Source organism: Struthio camelus, chromosome 1 (genome assembly GCF_040807025.1).
Source record: "Struthio camelus isolate bStrCam1 chromosome 1, bStrCam1.hap1, whole genome shotgun sequence".
In the NCBI taxonomy this organism is placed as follows: Eukaryota; Metazoa; Chordata; class Aves; order Struthioniformes; family Struthionidae; genus Struthio; species Struthio camelus.
This window is the reverse complement of record NC_090942.1, coordinates 100,869,466-100,890,898: the sequence shown is the minus strand read 5'-3', so window position 1 is coordinate 100,890,898 and position 21,433 is coordinate 100,869,466. Positions and strand designations below refer to the sequence as shown.

The 21,433-nt window shown below is 42.0% G+C and overlaps 1 long non-coding RNA gene across 11 annotated transcripts in view; it reads right to left on the bottom strand.

Annotated features, from left to right (window-relative positions):
* Positions 1 to 18,647: 18,647 nt before the first annotated feature.
* The window catches only part of LOC104144224 (uncharacterized), a 369,710-nt gene continuing 366,924 nt past the window's right edge, over positions 18,648 to 21,433 (bottom strand). For 10 of the 11 annotated variants that reach the window (XR_011134600.1, XR_011134586.1, XR_011134584.1 and 7 more), the window contains one exon: positions 18,648 to 20,597. This is a non-coding gene — a long non-coding RNA (uncharacterized lncRNA). The remainder of the gene's footprint in view (positions 20,598 to 21,433) is intronic. The other variant, XR_011134598.1, reaches the window with a different exon arrangement.

Below are 21,433 nucleotides of genomic sequence, written 5' to 3'. Positions count from 1 at the left end.
GCTCCAAACAGACCCTTGGACTGTTATCCCACCATGGTATTTCATTACCAAGTACATTAAAAGAGAGCTCAACCGTTGCAGGGGCTCATGGTGCTTCCAAATTTCCCAGTTTGTCAAGCATACATACGGCTTTTATAAGTAGGAGCTGTGTGAAACACAGAAACACCTCTTCCCTGTCTTGGATTACCGTTCTTCTGAGAAGCAAGCATTTACAGCCGTGCTGCCTGCAAGTTAGCTGGCCTTTGCCTAGCCTTTACCTTAGCTTCCTAAGCAGCTTGCAATTACAGAGCGTCCCTGTCCATCACAGGCTAGGTGCATGCTATACGAAGGGCACTTCCAATGAGCTTTATTGACACATAACCCAGGCATATGGCAAAGAGCAAATACAAGTGAATCAGGGCTGGCCAGAAAGAACTAGGTTTTATAACCAGCCAATACACCTCCGGCAGGCTTCACTCATAAACAAACTGTCACTAGGCAGATACTAAGGTCATGTCTCTGCGTATTTCAGGTACTAGCACCACCGATCTGGCCTGAAATTGGTCCTTAGCCACAACACTGAAATCCAGCTACTGATCCATCTTCCTCTGAAGGTTAAGAATGTGTAGATCATCAGTTCTGGATTCAGGGAATGAATGATGAACAGTAGTTCATCAGTTGGGATGTTAAACATAGCATTGCAAGCAAGTATTAGGATTATTACACGAGGAGGTTCTTACACCAAATAACTTACGAGCTAATTTAGGTACCTAAGCCACTTAGACAGTTGGTGAAGACAATCTGATACCCTCAGGGGAATTCAAATCTTCAAAATTAAACATCTAGAAGAGCAGATGTGAACACACTAACTGCTCTCCAAGGTTTGTAATTTCCCTTATACTTTAACTGGCCCTGACATTTCTCTCAACCTCCTTCTATGCAGCAGCTGTGTGCTCTTACCAAACCCTGCTAGATTTGTATTGCACTCTGTGGTAGAGGAGGCTGCTTTTGCCTGCTCCCTAAGGCATCCTTTGGTAACAGAGGAACTCTACAAATGCAGGTAGTATTTATGAGATTTATACAGTATAATTGCATATTTCATCCATGATTTTGCCAACAGGAAATACGGTACTTAAATGCCCCTCATAGTGCTTGAACAGTTCATGTGCCCCAGAGGTGTTTACCGCATTATTAACATGTGTTCTTATGCCAGACTCAGTTTTGTGAGGCAACTATACTCACTGCGTGTACTACATTTTATTCACCCACAAATATATCCCATGAGCTTAAGCTGCTGTAAGGCCTGACATGCACAAAGAAGAAGAAAAAAGTCAGCAATGTTAATCCATACACCACCATTGATACTCAGTTCTTGAAAGGCCCGATCCTTTCCCTACAGACAGCAATGATAGGATTCTCATTAAGTGCAATGTTGTGAGACAGGAGGCTTGCTATCAGAGAAACACAGTCTCAATAAACACATGTGATATCAAGAACTGAAAGAGAGAAAATAAAAAATAGAGCTGGAAGGCACCTTAAAATGTCACCCACAGCAGACCAGAACCTGATGGCCATTTATCTAAACCATCCTGTAAGAACTCTAAGGTTGAAGGTTCCCCAAGAGGACTATTCCCCTGCTTTGCTGTCCTAAACGGAGCCAAAGTGCATCCTGATGTCTTGCCAGAATCTTCTCTACTGCAAATAAGGCCCACTGTTTTTTTTTTTTCTTGTCCATTACGGATGTAGAAAACAGAATGCTCCCTTCTTTGCAGCAGCCTTTTATGTATTTGAAAACTATTATAATGTCTCTGCTTCATTTTCTCTTCCATAGATTGCACAGAACCAATTAGTTCAATCTTTCATTGCAGGTCATGTTTTCCAGTCCTCTGATCATTCTCACACTGAATAATAAGAGCTTTGTGAAACGAAAAAAACATCAAAATTATTGTACTAGTTATTATTATTATTATTAAAATTAATGATTCAATCACAACGCATTTCATTTGGGCTGTTGCTAATCTGACTTTACCTTTAATGTTTAATAATGTGTACACAGATATATCCTTATGGACTGTGCTTCTGGGTAATGTTGGCTTGCAGTCTTTGCGAGTTGTATTTCAGGAAATAAAAAAAGCCTATAAGCTAAATAGACCTGCTCTTATGGCTATGAAATATAGACATCCCCTCTTTCTTGCTATACGTAGCTGATGCTCCACTGATAAGAACAGACACTTGTCATAAAGTGTATGTCTCCTAGTAATGCCAAAGTCCACAACAGTGATGTAATTAGCTTTAGCTAGTCTATCTGTCCTCGTCCTCTTGTGAGCAGCTCTCATCTCCAGACGCTTTCCAGCTTCTGTCACAAATCCCCAATAGCTTGGTGCTCTTTTCAGTCCCTATGTACCCTCTCAGCCCCAGGGCCCCCCAGTGCTGCATGAGCTGCATGCATGGAGGGAGGGGAGAAGGGAAACTGGGTGATCCTGGACTCAGTGATGGCAGCATAACGACATGGGAGTTAAATGAAGCTTCCCTGTCTCACCATAGCTCTGGCCGTTCCTGTTTGCTGCAGCTGCAATCTGGACAGCGTTCCTCCAGGCAGACCCAGCAGGAAGGCGGTCTCAGGTACTGTGCTTAGCGCCACGGTCCGTGATTGAGCAACACTTCTGAAGTGCGTCCTCATGTGGGGCGGGAACAAGTTGGCCTTGAATGCCTTGAAGGCTTATGTGATAATCTTATACAGTTTACCAAATGCAAACACAAGGGCAGTCTCAAGGTGTTATTATCAGACAAAGTTCCAGTTGTTGAGTCTTCTGCTTGCGTAGCATCTAACAATAGAAGTAGTAAAGTTCTATATAATACCAAAAGAATCTTACTATATATGACCCACTGTTACACACTTAGTGAAATACAGAGTGAAAGACTTCTATGGACATACCATTGAGAAAATATGCTGGCTAGAATGAATAGAAGAGGAAACTTTAAAGCATGCATATCAAAGTAGATGGTCCTAAGTAAAGGTGAACAGAACTTGTGATTCCTATTACGCCAAATGCGATATGAAGGGGTATCTGACAATCAAAGAGTTAATCCAATTGCAAAATGATAACCTTTCATGCAACCAACTAACTACCTTAAGAGGTGCATTCTTCTCTTTCACTCAAACACTGTAAGAAAAAAAAAAGGGAGGATAAAAGCTACTAGAAAGCTGTGCAATTTAGGGGAGAAAAGAGAGGAACAAAACCAGAGGAAAAAAGGAGGAACAAAAGAAGCTCACTCCAAAAAGGATAGCAAAGAATATCCACTAAAGAGGAGAGAAGAGCTAGCATCAAAAGAGGTTTTCAGCCTCAGAAAGCATCCAGAAGCCAGGCACTGCAGGTAATATCACCACCAAATCCCCTCTATAGAGAGAGATACTCTTGCAGAACATGCCACTGGTGTAGGGGTTAGGAGACACTGTGTGATTTTACAAGACTAAACTTCAGAGGGATTCTTTGAGAAACTGAATTCAAGCTGTTTTCCAGTTACTGAAGCTCAGTGGTCTATTTTGCCTTTTGGGTTTTTCTTTTTTTTTTTTTTTTTGACTTATCTGTTATTTTTGGACCTCCCACTTTAGTAAGTTACAATAATGAAACAAGACCTAGCTGTTAATTGCAGGTATAACGACTTCGGATTTTGCGCATAGAGAAAAATGTGCCCTGTGAAAAGTGTTTATATTTCATAGAAGAGCTAGTCTGCACTGCAATGCTCTTATAAGGGAGACACAACAGAAGAAACTGGTAATGATGAGAGTTTTATGGACTGCTCTAGCTTCTATTTCCCCTGTAAAATAAATTATGCAATAGTATCCTTACGTTCCCTTGGTCATCTAAGTCCTAATACCCCTTAAGTGATGCTCTAAACCTTAATGCATGCACTAGTGATGCAACATCTGTGTGTTGCTGTCATCAGAATTAATTATTCACAATCTGTCAGGCACGTGCCGTATTTTCTGATGCTACAGCCTTACCCCTGCACAGGCACTGTTCAGAGGAATGATCATTTCCTCGCTGGAAAGCACGTGCGTGTGTCTTTGCACACCCAGCGCTGATGCTTGCAGGAGTTTGGGACCCCAAAAGCAACTCCCCAACAGCGTCCCAGAGGCCCAAGGGGACAACAGGTCTGGTTAAGCGCCCCCGAGCATTTGCCGTTTTTCTGCACCAATCTGCTGCAGAGCAATGCCCTTTGAAAGGGGGAGCGCAGGGCAACTACAGCAAGCAGGAAGTTGCAGTTCCCTAATATCACTGACCATGCAGGAGGGCTCAGTTTCCCATCTTGACACTTCAGGCTGTTTAAGAGGCTGTGGTCAGCTTGATGTGCTGTAATGTTAAAAAGGCCGACGAGCTCTACGAGCTGAAGAAGTAATGAAACCGAGTTTCCAGTGGATTTGTTTCTGTTGCTTGAGTGACTTTTTAACTAACTACAAGACAGTAATTCTCTTTCAATTATTAATTCCTCCTTTTGTTATACACTAAGTACATTAGTTAAAAAAATCACCTCTGTTCTGCCTTGCAGCCCTCCTCCTGAAGAGTGCTTTGGAGGTACTCAATTTAAAGTCAGCCGAGAGCATCAAAAGTGAGTTGGCAAAACAATGTGATCGTTTAAAGCAGATCCTGCATCTCTGCCAGTGGCTATTTTTATGAAACTGGTAGAAATTAAACTATTTTGGAAACCTCCACCCCCTGCCAGACTTGATGGAAATCTGTCAGCTGGTTTGAAAATCATGGAGGGGAGGGGAATAGAAAAGCAGAGAGACAAACGTGCACGGACTGGTTGATCACACGAGCTTTGTTTTCATAGGAAACCAAGTTAGAAAATGTGCTTAAAGTATCTGCATCTTCAGGTACTGTATGACCTTGAGCTCTCCCACTTCATTAATTTTGTGATTTTATCACCACTTTTTCCAACGAAAAAAAATTCTCTTCCCTCTTCCTGCATAAAAATTCTGTTCCCTTCCCTCTTCTACGCTTCCCGTATCTCTCCCTTTCTTTCAATTCTGGTAATCCTTGGTGTGATAATAGGTAAAGAAACATTCTCAGACAAAAGTCTGATATTTTAATTTTGATAACCTCCCTGAACAGCGAGGTTTGTGTAGGAAGGAGATTAATGAAAGAAAGGAACAATGCATCCATGTCACCAGGTACAGTTAAGAAGCAGATAACCCTCAAGGAAGGAAATAGTTCAAAAGGGGCATAATTAATGACACATTTTAATTTTTCATGCATCCCTACCCACAGAATCCAGTCTTTAATGGCAGGAGAACCTGAGTTGTGAGTGAAGAGAAGATGAAAGGAAACAGCAGTGTTATCCTTCAGATAGCACGTACAGGGGCAGAGACCTGGTGGGTGCCTGCCATGACCAGAGACCTGAGCCAACCCACTCCTGTGATCTGACCCACCTCTTGCTGAAAAATTCATTTCAGAAGGCAGTGCCTTGGTAAGAAAATGCAGGCCGGATCATGGAAAGAGACTATTTTTCTGCACGTTTTTATTGCACACCCTATGGGTGCCAGTACGCCGCATAGCCCTGTAATCCCAGTATCCACGTGGTGCCTGTTGTTGCAGCACTATTCACAAGACAATTAACAGAGGCAGAGGGGGACGGAGGGACAACTGAGTGAAGACAGCCTCTAAAAAGGTGAATCTAGTCACAGTGACGGAGACTGCGTCTCTCTTGCAGAGCTCAGCAGCTTGCGTGTCCATCAGAAGTAGATGCCCTTACCCTTACATGCACCTCCTCAGGAGCATAAGATTCAGCCAGCAGGGACACCTTGAACATGGGAAGGCACTGAGTGACCTGTCCATTTTCCTGTCGGCTGTGCATCCCCCAGAACTTGTCAGGAGGCACCAAACCCCCTGCAGAAGCTGCTCCTTCAGCAAGTGAATGGAGATGACGTAGTCATTTAGTTAATGTAGTCAGTGTGTTAGTACACCACCACCCTGGGACTTCATTGGAATTAGGGGTTCACAGATATAGGTGCCTTTCAGACAAAGCTAGAAAGTCCCCTCCAAAGACTTGCAGGCCCAGGCCCTTTGCTAAGGCACTCAGGTACCTAACTACTTCTATCTAGCACCACATTTCCTAGTGAAATCAGCTCCTGAAGTCCATCCCCGACAAAGTGCACCCCAAGTTCTTTTCTCCAAACAGGGCAGCACAGGACAAGCAAAGGAAGGACTATTTCTGTGTGCTCAGGATGGACGACTGAGACACTCGTCTTGCAAGGGTGGCTGACAAACACAGCCGGCTCTGCTGCCTGTTCCCACCCTTGCAGGCTTTCTGGATATCAAGGTGGGGCACCATCAAGAGATGGTGTAGACATGGCCAGAGAGACTAAGCTTTAGCTCCTATGCAGTGTTTCAAACACAAAGCCATCTGATCTTTGAATAGGTGCTCCTGCCCCCGTATTGTGATCAGACTTGGATATACCTATAACACAGTTTATTACCTGAATTATTTTTTAACTCTTTGGATATAGCCAGCAGCCCTTACTAATGTCCTCCCACCACACAGAAGTTGCGTTACAATGAGAACTTGCCAAAATGACTGTAGAAGTCATGGACAAGTAGCTCACTCCTCGGCTTTTCAGCTGGTGAAATAAGCTTCTAAAAATTGTTTCTGAAGTGTTTCGCGAGTGATAACAATGTGTTGTCAAATGCTTTAAGAACGCATTCTCAATACTTTCTGAATGAGTACGTAGCCCAAGAGAGCTGCTCGAATAATGAAGAAAAGTCTGCCTGGAAGCATGGAGAAGACAGGGTGAATGATTAAAAACATGCAACTACAGTACATATACTACATAATAAAAATGCTAAACTGCAATAAAAAGGAAAATGATGGCTTCACTTGAGAGGACTTGAAGTCATTACCCATCATGATGTCTTCCTATCAGTCCTTGCATGAAGGAGCTGCAAGAATATACTTGCAGGAATGAAGGCAACGTAGCCAAACCACAGTCTCTGAATCACTCCACTGCGGTCAGTGAATTTAGGCTCTAGAGACAGAGGGCAGCGTTTAGACAATGCCAGGGAACAACACCAAATACAACACTGGTTACAGGTAAGAATAGTTATCACTTGTTGAGCAGGTCAGAGGATTTAGGGAGTGGTCCCTGCTACCCCTAATTATGAGTTCAGGTGTGAGTCTTTTGGTTTCCAAAAAGTCCAGACAGCAGTCCACTTGTCAGCCCTGACTGCTTAGGAACTTTCTGCTATTTTCTTAACTAAACAGACCTGTGCAGCTGACAACACACATATGCTGACAATTATCCTAGGAACTGCCCACACTCCCGGCCAAGTGGCAGGTCTGTCCTTGAGTCCCAAGATGTCCGGGCTTCCTGCCTGTAGTCTCATTATTGCTGCAACTCAGGCAAGTCTAGAAATCTCACACTGTGTTTCCTTACTCATAACCTAATTGTAGACATGCACTGACCCCCTTTACCTGTCTACTTGCTGCTCCCTGTTGACCTTGTTTATTTACCTTGCCTAATCTGTGGCTGGGCTTGAATAATAGCAGTCTAACCAGAAAACTCAAGCAACTATAGATACACAAACACACAAATAATAATAAAAGACAAAAAGTGATTATTCAACTCATTATTTTACCTTCTAATAACTAAAAGCAACCCCTATGCCTCATTTGTATTACATTGCATCATTTTTCTGTAAGCTTTCTTCAGCATCTGAGATTCAGTGGTAGAACAGACTGAAGATTACATCTCATTTTGGAAATGCTCCTGGGGTCTGGATCCTCCTCAGACATCTTGAAACTTCCCCCCATATCTCAGGTGTGACACAGCATCAAGTAACTTGTTGCATGGCAGCAGACACTTTCCTGACTAAATGTTTTTGATGCAAACCTCTGCTCTGCTCAACTGAAATCCTTTGGTCACAGCAAGGTTTGTGGATTCATCTCTCTTTCAGAACAAAATAGAGTTTGGAAGTGGCCTGGTGTGTAAGTACCAAAAATGTGTCTGCCGCGACTGCTAGCTACTGTGGTATGTACTGCATACCCCATCTTAAAAAACGTAAATTTTGTCCCCGTTCTTCCTTTTGCAGGCTATTTCCAAGCCTCACTCTTCTCATTAAAAACCTTCTTTTCACTTGCAGCTTACATTTATTCGCTGGCAGGTTGTACCTGTTTGATTTTACCAGTTTTGTCCATTGCCTCACACAGTTCTGCCTCCCTGGAGTTTAATTACCGGATGTGTTTAGAGAGGGCAACAGGGTCTCACTCGTGGAATGTCTCCGTCCAATGCCTGCTTCTGCTGTTTCCAAACATTCACCTTTCACTAGCAAAAGAAGGCCCTTCCCACAGTCATTGAGGACGCAGGAATCTATGCAAGTCTCTTTCCAAATCTTCATCTGAAAGCAAATAAACAGCAAAAAACAGCCTAAGAAAACCTGCAGAATTTTCCCCTCAGGTAATGGGGACATCAGGTGAAACCACCTGGTTCAAAATAGAAAAAAAAGAGCCTAAGGAATGCACGGCATACAGTTTAGTTGTAGAGGTCCAGAGCACTGGGGTTGCTAAATGTTCACATGGCCTCAGAAAGTGATTGTACAGATTACTGAGGGCTGTTGAAAATAAAGACAACCCTTTTTCATCCAAAAGTCCTTGCACTGAAAGTTGTTGGAGGCAGAGAAAATATTCTGAGGAAGCACCACTGTATGCTCTCCCTGATTTTCTGCAGTCCTATTGCAGGGCTTGTGTGTCCAGACAAGGACTAGGCTAATTTACCTACCCTCCTGCAGATCAAACCTGAGGGTCAGGTTGGCAGAACAGGAGGGGGAAGAAAGAAACGGGGCAAAAAAGGCGTCAAGAGCTCTTGGTATATTTCCAATGAAGATCTGTATTTTGTGATCCATAGGAGCAGAGCTGATGCTCTGGGTGCTCTCACTCCTGCCTGGCACTCAGCCTGACCCAGGGTGCTCCCAGCCCTGGGACCCTGGCACTTCCTGCCCCTGGCCCTGGGGGTATTCTGCATTTTCTTGCTGTGCCTGGGTGCCACTGTCCCCCCGTGCGCCCAAGTGCCACTAGGTGTCAGTGTATGACACGGAGCCGCACACCTAACTCCGCTTCATCCCAAAAGCAGCACTTCAGGGGCACCGAGGTATCACTCTGTTTAAATTTAAACCACCGAGCTCTTACTTGGCATCTCTATTGTAATAAGGGAGCATCCTATATACACCTTTTCCTGGGACTGTTTCTTTTATAGGAGCAACAAACTCAGCTTTGTAATTTCCCCTGACCATGCAAACGGTGTGGGGTTTTGTTAGCGTCTCCTCCCTCCCTGTTCTTGTTGGCAAATCCTTTTAAACACAAGATCTTTATTCATTTCATATTTGCCTGGGGAGAAAAGTGACAATCTGAGCGAGATTTGGAACTGAGCGGACAGTGCCCACCAGCTCGGCTGGCTCCACGCTGCCCTCCTTCCCCTCTCACTCAGCAAACGAGGTTTTTGCTCTGTCACTTCCTGCTGGTGCAGTCAGGAAGGAAAGGCTCGACCGCAGTACCAAATCTGAAGGGTGAATTTATAAAGAGATTCATAAAGCACCATTACGCCTCCACCCTCTAAGCACTTCAAGGTGCCCCCAAATGTTGAAGAATTACAGAGGCAATTTCAAAATCAGAGGTCATGGACTGGTGTGGTCCAAGGACTACATCTAGAGGTCCATGAAAGGTAACTAAAACCAGCAAGCTGACTGCCAGTGGGTTTAGATTTTAACTCATCCATGCACACATCCACTGGAAATATGGAGGGTTCCTTAAAGATGAAAAAGATTGAAAGGAGCTATCTTCAAGATTTAACCCATACTGAAGATTGATGCTTCTGTTTGGGTTTGAGTCATCCATCTAAGTTTGTTTAGAAACTGCTTGTCACACAAATATCCTTTTCTTCTTGTTAGATGTTATTGAAAAAGTATTTGCTTATATGTATAACTGCCTTTCTTGAATGAGAAAATCAGCTGTGAGTATAACTCTCCTATCATTACACATAGTTTTCAAAAGCCAGTACTACTCCTATAGGAAAATGTGTTGCTAAAAAACATACAGTGCAAATACATACTTTTCTGAGCTAGACTGCAGCCTTAAGCCCTGGACTTGCAAAATCTAACTCTGTTAATGCTATACATAGTGAGTTTCCTGACTGAAGTTCAGCAGGGTTGTGTTCATACTGCACGAAGCTAAGGAGACAGGAAAGGCTTTGGAGGATGGGGGAACCACACAGCAAGCAATGGGCTATAACTATGTTACCTCAGAGGCAGACAACTAATAACTTGTCCTGCGTGTGTGCCTAAGGATGCGTTTATGTGGTCTTCAGGGTTGATCTAGATTTCTCTGCTTATACTCCAAGACAGCTGAAGGGCAGCCACCTCTCACCATCTGGGTACCCGCACTAGCACAGCACAGTGAATACACAGTGCTACACAACCATCTTGTGTCTTCAGTACCTGTGGACCTGCACTTATGAGAAATGGAGAAAGGCCAGAGGCGGTCAGATCAGAGCCTCATTGATCCCAGTGCCTGGCCCTGATGTTATTCAATAGAAAATTCACAGGGAAAGAGCATAAGAAAAAGGATCAGCATAAAATGACACCTCTCTCACAATGAACATCCGATAGCACTCAGGTACTTTCTAATACGTCCAGGTTACATCCAGACCATCATGTGCAACAATAATTGAATATGCATGATGTGTCTAAATATTTTTGAACAAATATATATAATTGATTTCAGCATCCTGTGGCTGTGAGTTCTACTGCTTTTCTTAGGGTCACAGGCCATTCTTTGACTATGACCCTTTTATTTCAGCAAGTTATTAATTTATTGTTGTTTCTTCCTTGAAGCCTGCAAAGCCTACATGTGGGGGACCAGAGGCAAGACTTTGCCTGCCTGCTTGGCTGCTACCTGCTCTGCCTCCCCTCTGCTCTGTGATTGAATGCATTGGTGTCCCACTCAGCCCGTATGCCTCTATGCGATTGTCCGGGGTAGGTAAAAATATTTGCCTCAGCAGGTTCCGGTATGTGACAACATCAGACAAAATTTGAGCCACGTCTAATAGTAACATTACTACAAAGCACTTTTCTGGGAAAAGCAGGAATCGTTCTTTCAGTGCAGCCAGGTAATATGCAGGTGATTGATTGAATATTCTTACATTCTTTCCTTCTCTTTTTTAAGTGACAAAGTCTGCCGACCCTTAGGAAGAACCCACTCATCATACATACGCCAGTACCCATGACAACCCATCATACAGGCGGGAGTCACAAGAGTTTGCCTTTACGGCTGTCACTTTTCAGGTAGAGTTTCTCTGCAGCTGCTGGTGAGCTGATGGGATTGGAGTGGAAGAAATTAACTTCTACAGCAGTCTGAAATGAGAAGAAAAGGACTCTCTGCTGCCCCCAGCTACTAAAAGAGGACTGGCAGAGACTGGAAAGACAGGTCAAATGGCAACCTAACAGGCCTGAGGCATTTTCTTTTCTTTCAGTAGATTTCACTGTTCCTCACCTTGATGCAGAAGAGCTCTGAAGATGTTCAGTGACCCAGGCTACTTTTTTTAGTCAATATTAAAGGTGTTTATTTGTCTTCCTGACAAATGTGCATCAGCAGCTTCATTATTCAAAAGGAAAAAAGGTGTATCTAGCAGTCCTGGGGTGCTCACATTATATATAATTCTCTTATTACTGTTGGCCTTAAAATACCTCAGCCTGACAAGATCAGAGCCAGTGTCATCCTTTTTTATTTAAATTTAATTTACACAAAATAATGTTCTTCTTGCTCCATTTCTTCCAATTCTCTTTCTTCTCCTCCACTGTTCATTTTTCTTTATCACTTCAAAGTTAGTCCCTTCACCAATGTCACCCCCTTCCACAGTCCCACATTTTACCTTTGCACAATGCAGCAAAAAGTCATCCATTTACTCTGCATATCTGCAAGTCATTTGTAGCTATGTGCTTCAATTAAAAATAAGACTTTGTAAATTGAGTAGCACTATCATTTAGCAGATGTCATTTAAAACTTTTGCAGACACAGGCAAAAGTCGTTGGTCTTTTCTGTTGTTTGACTTTATTGTCTTTCAGAATCGTTGTTACCTCCCCTGTTGCTGTTTCCTTCTAGCGCAAGAGTTTCAAGAATACATCATGGCATACTTGTCTTTGAACCATTTTTCACCCTTCATAGACACCATTGGCCTTTCTTCAGCTCAGTCTCAGTGGTTTCAGAGGCAGGCCTGTAACCGCAACGCACAGGACTGTGGCATTGCGGTTTAGGTCCTGTAGGTCCACGTTCACGCTCCTGCTCAAATCTGGGTCTGGGACAATGAATGAGCAGGGGGAGCTGGACACTGCATTTAAATCACATGCATTCCCAGCATGCGGCAGAGACTAGCTGAAGCTGGCCTCCATGGAAATGGAGAAAATGGTAGATGGTGGTACCTTCAGGTGTCCCTAAACTTTTGACTGTGATTGTGCCAGGAGTTCATCCTTTTTTATTCATATCCACGCAAGGCTGTTTAAAGTATCTTTCAGTCCTCTGGAAATCTCATTGTACAAACACTTCTGGCGCCAAATTATAGGCTCTGCAATAAAAATCCACAGGTTTCTGACAGAAACATCATTGGCTCATATTATAAAAATAATATAAGAATGTAATAGAAAGAAATTCACATCTTGAGGCTCAGGTAACAAGGCAGCCAAGCAAGACTGTTGTTGACTGTAACAAGTTAGTGCTGAAGCTATGAACCTAATATATTAATGCATATATATATGGCTGATTATGCATTATTACTATAATTAAGGAATATTGTCAATAGAATACAATGTTATCACAGTATAATGTTCTCTAAATTACCCTCTTGGCAGACATAAGAAATAAATGGAAAAACTGAAGACAAAAGGCCATGAATTGCACAAAAGATGAATTTGGCCCACCTTCCTCACTAACGTAACACATTTCGCTCTGGAACGTGATATTAGATCACATTCTTATGTAATGATATTAACTGTGTGTGAAAGGAAGAAAAAGCAAACAACTGTTTAACACCAGTCCATAGTCATTGTTACTTACAGTGTCACAGCACAAAAGAGTAAAGCTTAGAAGCCGGACTATACGGAGCTTAATGTAGATGTTGCCTTTCATTTTTTTGCCATGCAAGACCTTTTATTTCACCAAAGCAAGAATTAAAAACAAAATAAACACCTCAGTATGGGTTTTGCCGCAGACCTACTGAATCATTATGCCTAAAAATGAATCATGTGCATTAGTCATCTGCTGAACGGGGGCTCAGAGTGTTAGATTTAAATAACTAGTACTCCACAGAGATTTAATATCAGAGCAATCTGAAGCTCCCATCATGGCTCAGCGCAGCCCCTAAAGGCTGGTAGCTACTTGGTAAGTACAAGAAGAGCCATTGCTAAAAGCCTGGTCTGAGTCTATGCCACCCAAGAAAACCAGAGGCAGTCAGACAGGTTATTTTTTGTGGAAAGTCTGTGCTCAAATGCTTGAGTGTATGGCAACTCTGGAGATGCTAGAAAGAAAGGCCAAAGGAAATAGAGACTAATTTGCTTAGGTACTTTCTAATCTTTTATCCAGTACATTCTCATGTAGGGTAAACCAGAGTCACTGCTGGATAAACTCCATGCCACAGACCTGTGCTGATTTATACCTGGCTGTTAAAAAACTTCATGTACTTGGAATTGCCTTTTCTTTACTGACTGAATTTATGCGGACAGGTGACTGTACCAGGGTAGCAAACAGCTGCAGGAGAGCAGCAATGAACTCCTACTGGTTTCTAACTATAGCATTATGTTAACAATTATTGAATGAGGTGAAAATAAGCTGAGCGGACGCATGAGAGGAAAATTCAGGGGCAAATGACAGAGCGCAGTGAGCCACATCATTAAGATGCTGCAAGAGATAAGGAGCGAGCATTTGCAGATCACAAACACATTTTACCAAATTTAGAACTGCAGAAAAGCTAGCCAACCACCCTTCTCTCTTGTGCTCAGCTATACAGGTAGACTACCTTCAAGACAAAAGTGTTATAAGAACTGGGCTTCTGAGAAGCTCAGTACAAACTAAAATCTATCCCAAGACCTTGACCACCTAGAGCTGTGCTTTGTAGCGGCTTAGCGATGATATAGTCCTCTCAATACTTACTTCCTTCACTTAAGGAAAACTCCTTAAAGAAGCCTCACAAGAAAAAAACAAAAACACCTCAAAGCAGCAAGAAGCAATTTTCAAGATTTCCAAGTGGAGGAAAAAATGCATAGATAACCTGTATTTCTCTAGGCCTGCTTTCCTCCCTCCTCTCTTTTGCCTTATCCCCAGTGCATGTTTTCAGAAGTCTCTCACAGGTAGCACAGCAAGGCTGTAAGTGAGCTCTGCTCCAGAAGTTAACGCTGTCGTTGTCATATGGACGAAGTCAAGGTGACACTTTTAGTCAAACAGCAGTTATGATGACGTGCATTTGGACGACTCCTGGGTACCAGGTGCCTGTGAAAAGCACTGGGAAATGAGTCAGACCTGATGCCAAGAGCAGCTGAATGCAGGTCAACTGTTGGCCTGTTTGGCATTATTTTTCCAGCTGGCATAAGCTGTACGTTATGGTCCGTGCATCCTTGGTCCTTCCAGGTTAGTTGTGGCCAGGCCATAGGCTTGTACAAGACTCCCATAACTAGGGAAGGAAATCCTTCTTCTGGCTGGGCACAGTTTGGTTCATAGCCTCCTGGCCTTTATGATATTCCTTTAAAAGTACATCTTAAAACTACAAAGCAAGTGTATTATATGTATAATTATATGCAAATCTAAAGTAAACAATATACTAAATTTATTATAAGATATAAGGGTTTTGTTTTGTTCATTTTTTAATCAGATAGCAGGTGGTTCCTGCTATCTGCAGGACAGCCTCTGAGTCCTGCAGTTGGGCTGGCAATATCTGTATTATTAACTCAAATCATTTATCCCCTGGCGTTTTTTGAGTAACGCGCCCTCTAGAAACCCTCTGGCTTTCTTTTTCCTCCAAGCTCCTAGCCTGACAAAAAAATCTTGTCTCTTCCTTGGAGGTTGCCCAGCTTCCTCTAAGCTAATAGTCTGCACGTTGTTTTGTGAGCATGTGATTGCAGCAGCTTATCAAGATTTATGGTGTGGTGTGCTTGCCCACTTTTCGCACCGCTCTCTATTAAGTCAGATCGATACATCCATACAGCAAATTCTAACAACCTACCCTTGTTAGACAGTAACTTCACCTCACTGATCAGGTCACCTACAATACTCCTGTCACGATTACATGCTAGTATCTGCACATTAAATACACACACCCCCATTTCTTCCATTTCAGCTCAAGAAAGAGTTCAAAAAGATTTGGACTTCTGTCCAAAATTATAGCCCTGAGGAGATGGAGGGGAGGCTTGTGTGTGGTGTGCGCACAAACATAGCTCAAACTGTGTTACTGCTTGGAATTTCTTGCCTTTGAACAATCTGCCCTGACCAGAGGAGCCATTTCATGCATCTGCTGAAGCAGGTGTGGAAGAAGAGAAGCAGTTTCTTCCTCTTGCACCTCTTAAATGGCCCTCTTCACTCTTTAGCTCAGGATGGTAAACCTAGAAGTATGACAGAGAAATCCTCTGTTCTAACTTGTAGGCCATCCTGTCAGCTTTGAATACAGGATTTTTTCCCCACCACAAAAAGGGATGCAGCAGCCCCACAGACAGAATCCCTCGTGCTAACACCGAGTAAGCAGAGAAGGCACACAAGGCTGCCACTTTGGCTGGTTCTGTGAGGGGAAAGCCCTGCTCTAGGTAAAACTGGCCGCCATTCTGCACCTTCTAGCAGAGCTAAGATCTGGAAGTACCCACAGGAGGGGCCAGGTTCTCCAAAGTTGTCTCCAACAGTGATGACCTTGGGTTTGGAGATAGCTTGAAGCATATCCTGCTTGAGCTGGATATGCATTTATTAAAACATCCCCCAAAGACTTCACTGAGCATCAGGACTTTGCCTAAATGGGATTCAGTTTGTACAATGTCTTGATATAGGGTCAAATACGTGAAATCAAGCTCCAACCCTGCATCTTATCATGAATTAAATCTATCTAGGCAGCAGGACAGTTTTTTATTATTAACAACCAGCTTCCCTTCCTCCTTTCTCTCTGCAATTAGCCTGGAACAATTAGTCTTCCTGATGGCCCTTTACAAGCTGAAGACATCAAATATATTCAGTCTGTTTGAAAAATCACATGTCCTTAGGGACGAAAATGAGAGGTTGTGACACTGTTGTAGAGCTTGTGGTCAACTGGCACGGAAGTGGGTTGTTTTAAAGTGATTTAATTGCATCTGCTTATTAGAAACGAATAAGAAAATTTGGGGAGCTGGGAGGAGGAGGAGATGAGCCAGCAAAAGAAAAGAAAGATGCTAAGCCAAAGCATTTTCATTTCCTAGCTGGGAGAAACAGGCTGACAGCAATAATTTCAAAATTGCTCACAGGCACATAGAGTGAAAATGTTTTTAAAGAGCACTTTCTCCCATCTCCAGGATAATCGTGGTCTGCTTCTAACAGGTAGGGTGCAGTGAAAGTGTTTTTAAATAGCCCAGCAAAGCATTGAACTACACCGCAAACTTTAAGCCAGGGAGAAGCTGCATTGGACTCTGTGAGGCACATCTATATCAGCCAGTGGCAGAGAGACTTTAGCTTGCTCTGGAGAGGTTGTCAATGTACTGTAGAATAGCTAATTAATTCTACTTTCTGAACCAGAACCAGAACATCTGCTTGGAACTGCTGTATGCTGTGCAGACATGCATACACAGCATTTGCTATGGAGACGTATTCTATTTTACTACTTGAAATTCTATGGGAAGGGCCTCCACATTTTTTCTAGAGGTCTGGTTGGTTGTAGAAGAGTTAAATATTGTGTGTAACTCTTGAAGACTAAGTTGTTGTGGCCTTAGTTGAAAATTACTTTACATGAACAATTTGGTTTCAGACCTGAAGAACAGCCTGTACAAATGAATGCTTGTTTGCTTTTCCCAACAAATTCTCTTGGTTTCATAAAAGACATTGCTTCTTTCCACAAACCTTGTCTCACTTCTGTAGTATGGTAACAGCTTGAACTATAGAGCAAGTTGGCATATATACATATAAAATCCCATAGTATTTTCACAAACGGATTAATTTGCTATTATTCCATTGATTAAAACGCCCCTCTCCTCTGGTGTATTTTGTCACTACTATTGTGACAATTCAAGCATAAGCTGTGTTATGGTGGTGTTCAGGTGAATGGCAACATAGAGATTGCACATATTATCAGGTGGGCTTTATGAAGGGTTTTGGGGAATTGTCATCAGGATACAAAACACTATGGAGTGGGCTGTCTACAAGAGAAACCTCCTAATGCAAGGAGGCTACCAATGCCAAAGAGCTGCCTTATGAAATAAGCAACATCACAAATAAATGATTGCAAGCATTCAAAATCTGGCTAGATGAAACCAGTTATTTAAAGAACGCAGTGCTGAGCAGACAGCCATGGGAATGAAGCATTTTCTAGGACCATGTATTATACGTCAACTGCAACAACAACAAAAGAGCCTGCAGTAGCCAAGCACCTGTCACAGATTAAAAATATGGATTGGTTTTCAATTATTTTCGGGAAATTAACATTCAAAAATGAAGTAATTCAACTACATGTCACCAAAAGCCCAAATGCAATTATGACCTAAATCAAGAAAACTGTGACAATGAAAATCACGTGGAGGGAAAGAAATCTGTCAGGGTGGCACCTGTTAGAACCTCCTAGTTTTCCAGTGATTGATCTGAATGGCTCTGGATAAAGGGATTAGTTGATTACTTTGATGTCCGATACTTTTTAATATTATGTATATTCTAAAAAGGAAACATGATCTTTAAACCTTAATTGGCTCACATTTATAATTTTAAAAGTTTGCTAAGGCCTGTGAGAGTATTTCCAGGGCTGTTAGGTATACCAGCTTAACTTTGGGAGATAGGAGAGGGAAGGAAGAGCTACTTTAGATGACAGAGAAAGTTATTCCAGCGCTCCCTTCCTTCTCATTGTGCTAGCGAGACAAAAATGCAATCAGGCCATGTTCTGCACCAACCTCTTCATGTGAATTTCCATGCTCAGTTTAGTCAAGAGACTTTTAGCAAAATCCTCAGTAGCATCCCCCTTTTTGGGGTGGCTGATGGAACAAAATCCAGAACTGGCTAGGGAGAATCAGTGCACCATGCAGCAGAGTTGGGACAGTTACCTAAGAAATACATCAGCTTTCCTTTCGTGACTGAATTATTTACAGCCATAGAGCTCATTTTACTTGTATTTTTCTGTGAAGCAGATAATATTCAATTACCTGCTGAGTTATAGTCTAAAATACAGTAGGTCTTCATTATGCAGGGTGGTGAACTCAATTCTCTCATGTAAAGCAGATGAACACCCATTGACTACAGCAAGTGCATTTCAGACAGTGCTGGAAAATGATCTTTGTTTTACAAGAATTGAAAAGTGATTAAATACTTGGTTATTATAATGCATTCACATGAATTAATATCATACCACAGTCTCCCACTGCAAATACTTGTTTTGTAAATTATCTCAGCCGGAATAACACAGGAACACCTCAGACAGGGCGTATGAGGTTAACTTTTCATATTTATTTTTAAAATGCTTTGAACTAGCCTACTCATTTTGCTTTTGAAATTACAGGTAGGGTACATTCTTTCTCAATACACATTTCATAATGACTTTTTGACTCAGAGTTTCAGTTTTGGGTAACACTGCTACAGAAAGCACATGACATTTTTCCTTCACAGGGAGTACATCTCTTCCAGTGAGCCTTCATACCAGAAGTATTGATGAATAAAATATGGATTTAGAAAAATGTAAACTATGAAAGACTTCAAAAGATCATTTATTATACAGTGTGGATCTAGTATGCAAGGTAATAAAGTAAATCTTGTATTTCAAGGTATTAGGCTAGCTTCTGGCAGGGTAGGATGTCTAGATTAAGCTTTTGCTCTACTCAGTGTTGGCCAGCTAGCTGAGGTACTTTACTTTCATCTCAAAGATGAACATTCGTGAAACATGATGAACATTCTCATTCTTGTTCATTGCTGACAGGTCAAATATCAGATCAAGGTTTCTGCACCTGTAGTTTGGACTGTGCTTCAGGAGAGCTACTTCATTAAGAATGAACAGAAATTTCAGACATCCAGATCTATGGGAATTAAGAGTTCTTCTGCTTGGAGTTTCTGAGCCTCAATACCTGCAGTTTTAAACTTTCTTTTCCAACAGCAACAGAGCTTCCTCCATCTGGAGCTCCACCCATCCTACATGTGGTCCAAGAGCTGACGGGTGCTTCTACACCTTCTTCTGAGGGTGAGTGCCTGGAAAGTAAAGCCTGATGAACACAAAAATAGAAGAGGCTGAGCAGCAAAAAGGAGCAATACGCAAATTGTATAGATTATTGGAAGCAATTGCAGAATAAACTAGAAGTATTCTTTGAATAATACTGCTCTGCAGAGATTCTGCCTGAACTGCAGCTTTTACGTTAGAAGACTTTATTAGCTGGTCTGATTCAAAGGGCACAAATAAAAGGACTAGCTGGTGGATTTTATTCATAATTTCATGAGTAACATTAACCAGAAAATGTCAGAGGCAGATGCAAATTATTTCATCTCTGTGTTTTGCCTTAAGGCCCCATCTATGGAAGTCATCATTAAGGTACATGCAACTAATTTTTTTAAGGGTCAATAATTTGCAATAGCAGTGAAATAAACTGTGCTAGCTAACACTGAGGCACAAGGATAGTAGCACAAACGACAGACAGAAAACCAGCTCTCGTCCTGGCAGTACAAGACCAGTGCTAGCGGTTGCTAACACTCTCAAAACTACACAATAAAGTTTTTGTCAACACAGGGTCAACACAGTGTCTTCTGGGACAAAACTGCATTATTCATGTGGACAAAATTCCCATTTGTGTTATATGGATGCAAGGACAACCGAATCAGCTTGTGTAGGTTAATCTGTTTTGAATGAGAAAATTTCAGTCAGGAACTACCCAGTCATGTATGAAATCACTAATTAAAAGAGGACATGGTTATTTAAACTTTATCTAAACTTTGCTCAGGCAGAACAGTGAGGGTACATATGTGTGCACATGCTTTCTGTACCTTCTTCTTCTCTGTACCTATGAAATATATATTATTAAAGTCAACTTACAGTTTTGGGTAGAATATTTCATAGTGATTCATTTTCAAGAGTTACTTGGGTACTTGAGCATTTGATTTTCACTGAACTCTGGAGAAGGAGCTACCTGCAGGTAGCTGGTTAAGACAGTTGCCATCACTAGATGCCTGGGCTTTAGTTGAGTGAGACTTGCGTGTAAACTGCTGCTGTTTTGAACTGCATTTTTCTTTAGTGATTTTTTTCCTGCTGCTGTATGAATAATCAATACTATTGTTTCAACAGTTTTGGCTGACCACTGTATACTACTGGTTACCACTTCTCCAAGGGAAACTGCCAAACTTGCCAAAGGGTAAAAGCAGTTGGTATACACAGAAAGTTGTAATTGGATCCTCATCATCTGAAAGGAAGGGAATTATGCAGTTAGGTGATTAGGCATGGAGAGTATAAACATAAGCATATTCCTGAGAGTGTGCATGCAGAGAACAGGAAAAGGGCAACTAAACCTGCAACTGTGCCACCTAGGAAAGGAAATTAATTCCTGTAAGTGAGAAGGCGGACTTCTGACAATTAAGGCATGCCCCTAACCCCCTCCATGTGATCCTGGTACAAAACAATAGCATTTTCTTCAGATTGTACCTGAGTTTTGTAAGCAATTAGACTTTTTTTTTTTTTTTAAAGAGCATTTGGTCCACAGCTGCACTGAGCTAACATCAATCTTTATCTTCCATTTGTGTTGATGGAGAAGGTCACCCACTTGCTATGAAATCAACCGTAGGTACTGTCTCTCACTCCTGCTCCCCGTAGAGAGCCCCAGCGAGGGTACAACAGCTTCTGCATCCCATTTCGGCACAGCCGCTGTACGAGGGAAGCAATGAAATGATCCTAGAGGAAGCCATTTTGTCAGCAGCCAAGCTTTTAAAAAAGCCTTTGTACTTCAAACAAATAATAAAATAGTTAGAAAGCTGGACCTGAAACTACAAGTGAAAGAAAAGTGAAAAAGAGTATCAGTGTGATAGGACTTGAAAGGCTTTTTTCAAGTTAAGACATATTGTTTCCTTCTGGGACCCAGAAGGTGCAGACACAGGAGAAGGAAAGATATTTTTACTTGAGATTATGCAGGCACTAGGGATAATGATAATTACTTCGTCTACTATAGAAATTTAAAGTCTCCTGACTGGAACTCAGGCATACTGCCTCACAACTTAGAGGAGATTAAGTATTGTTTTAATTTGA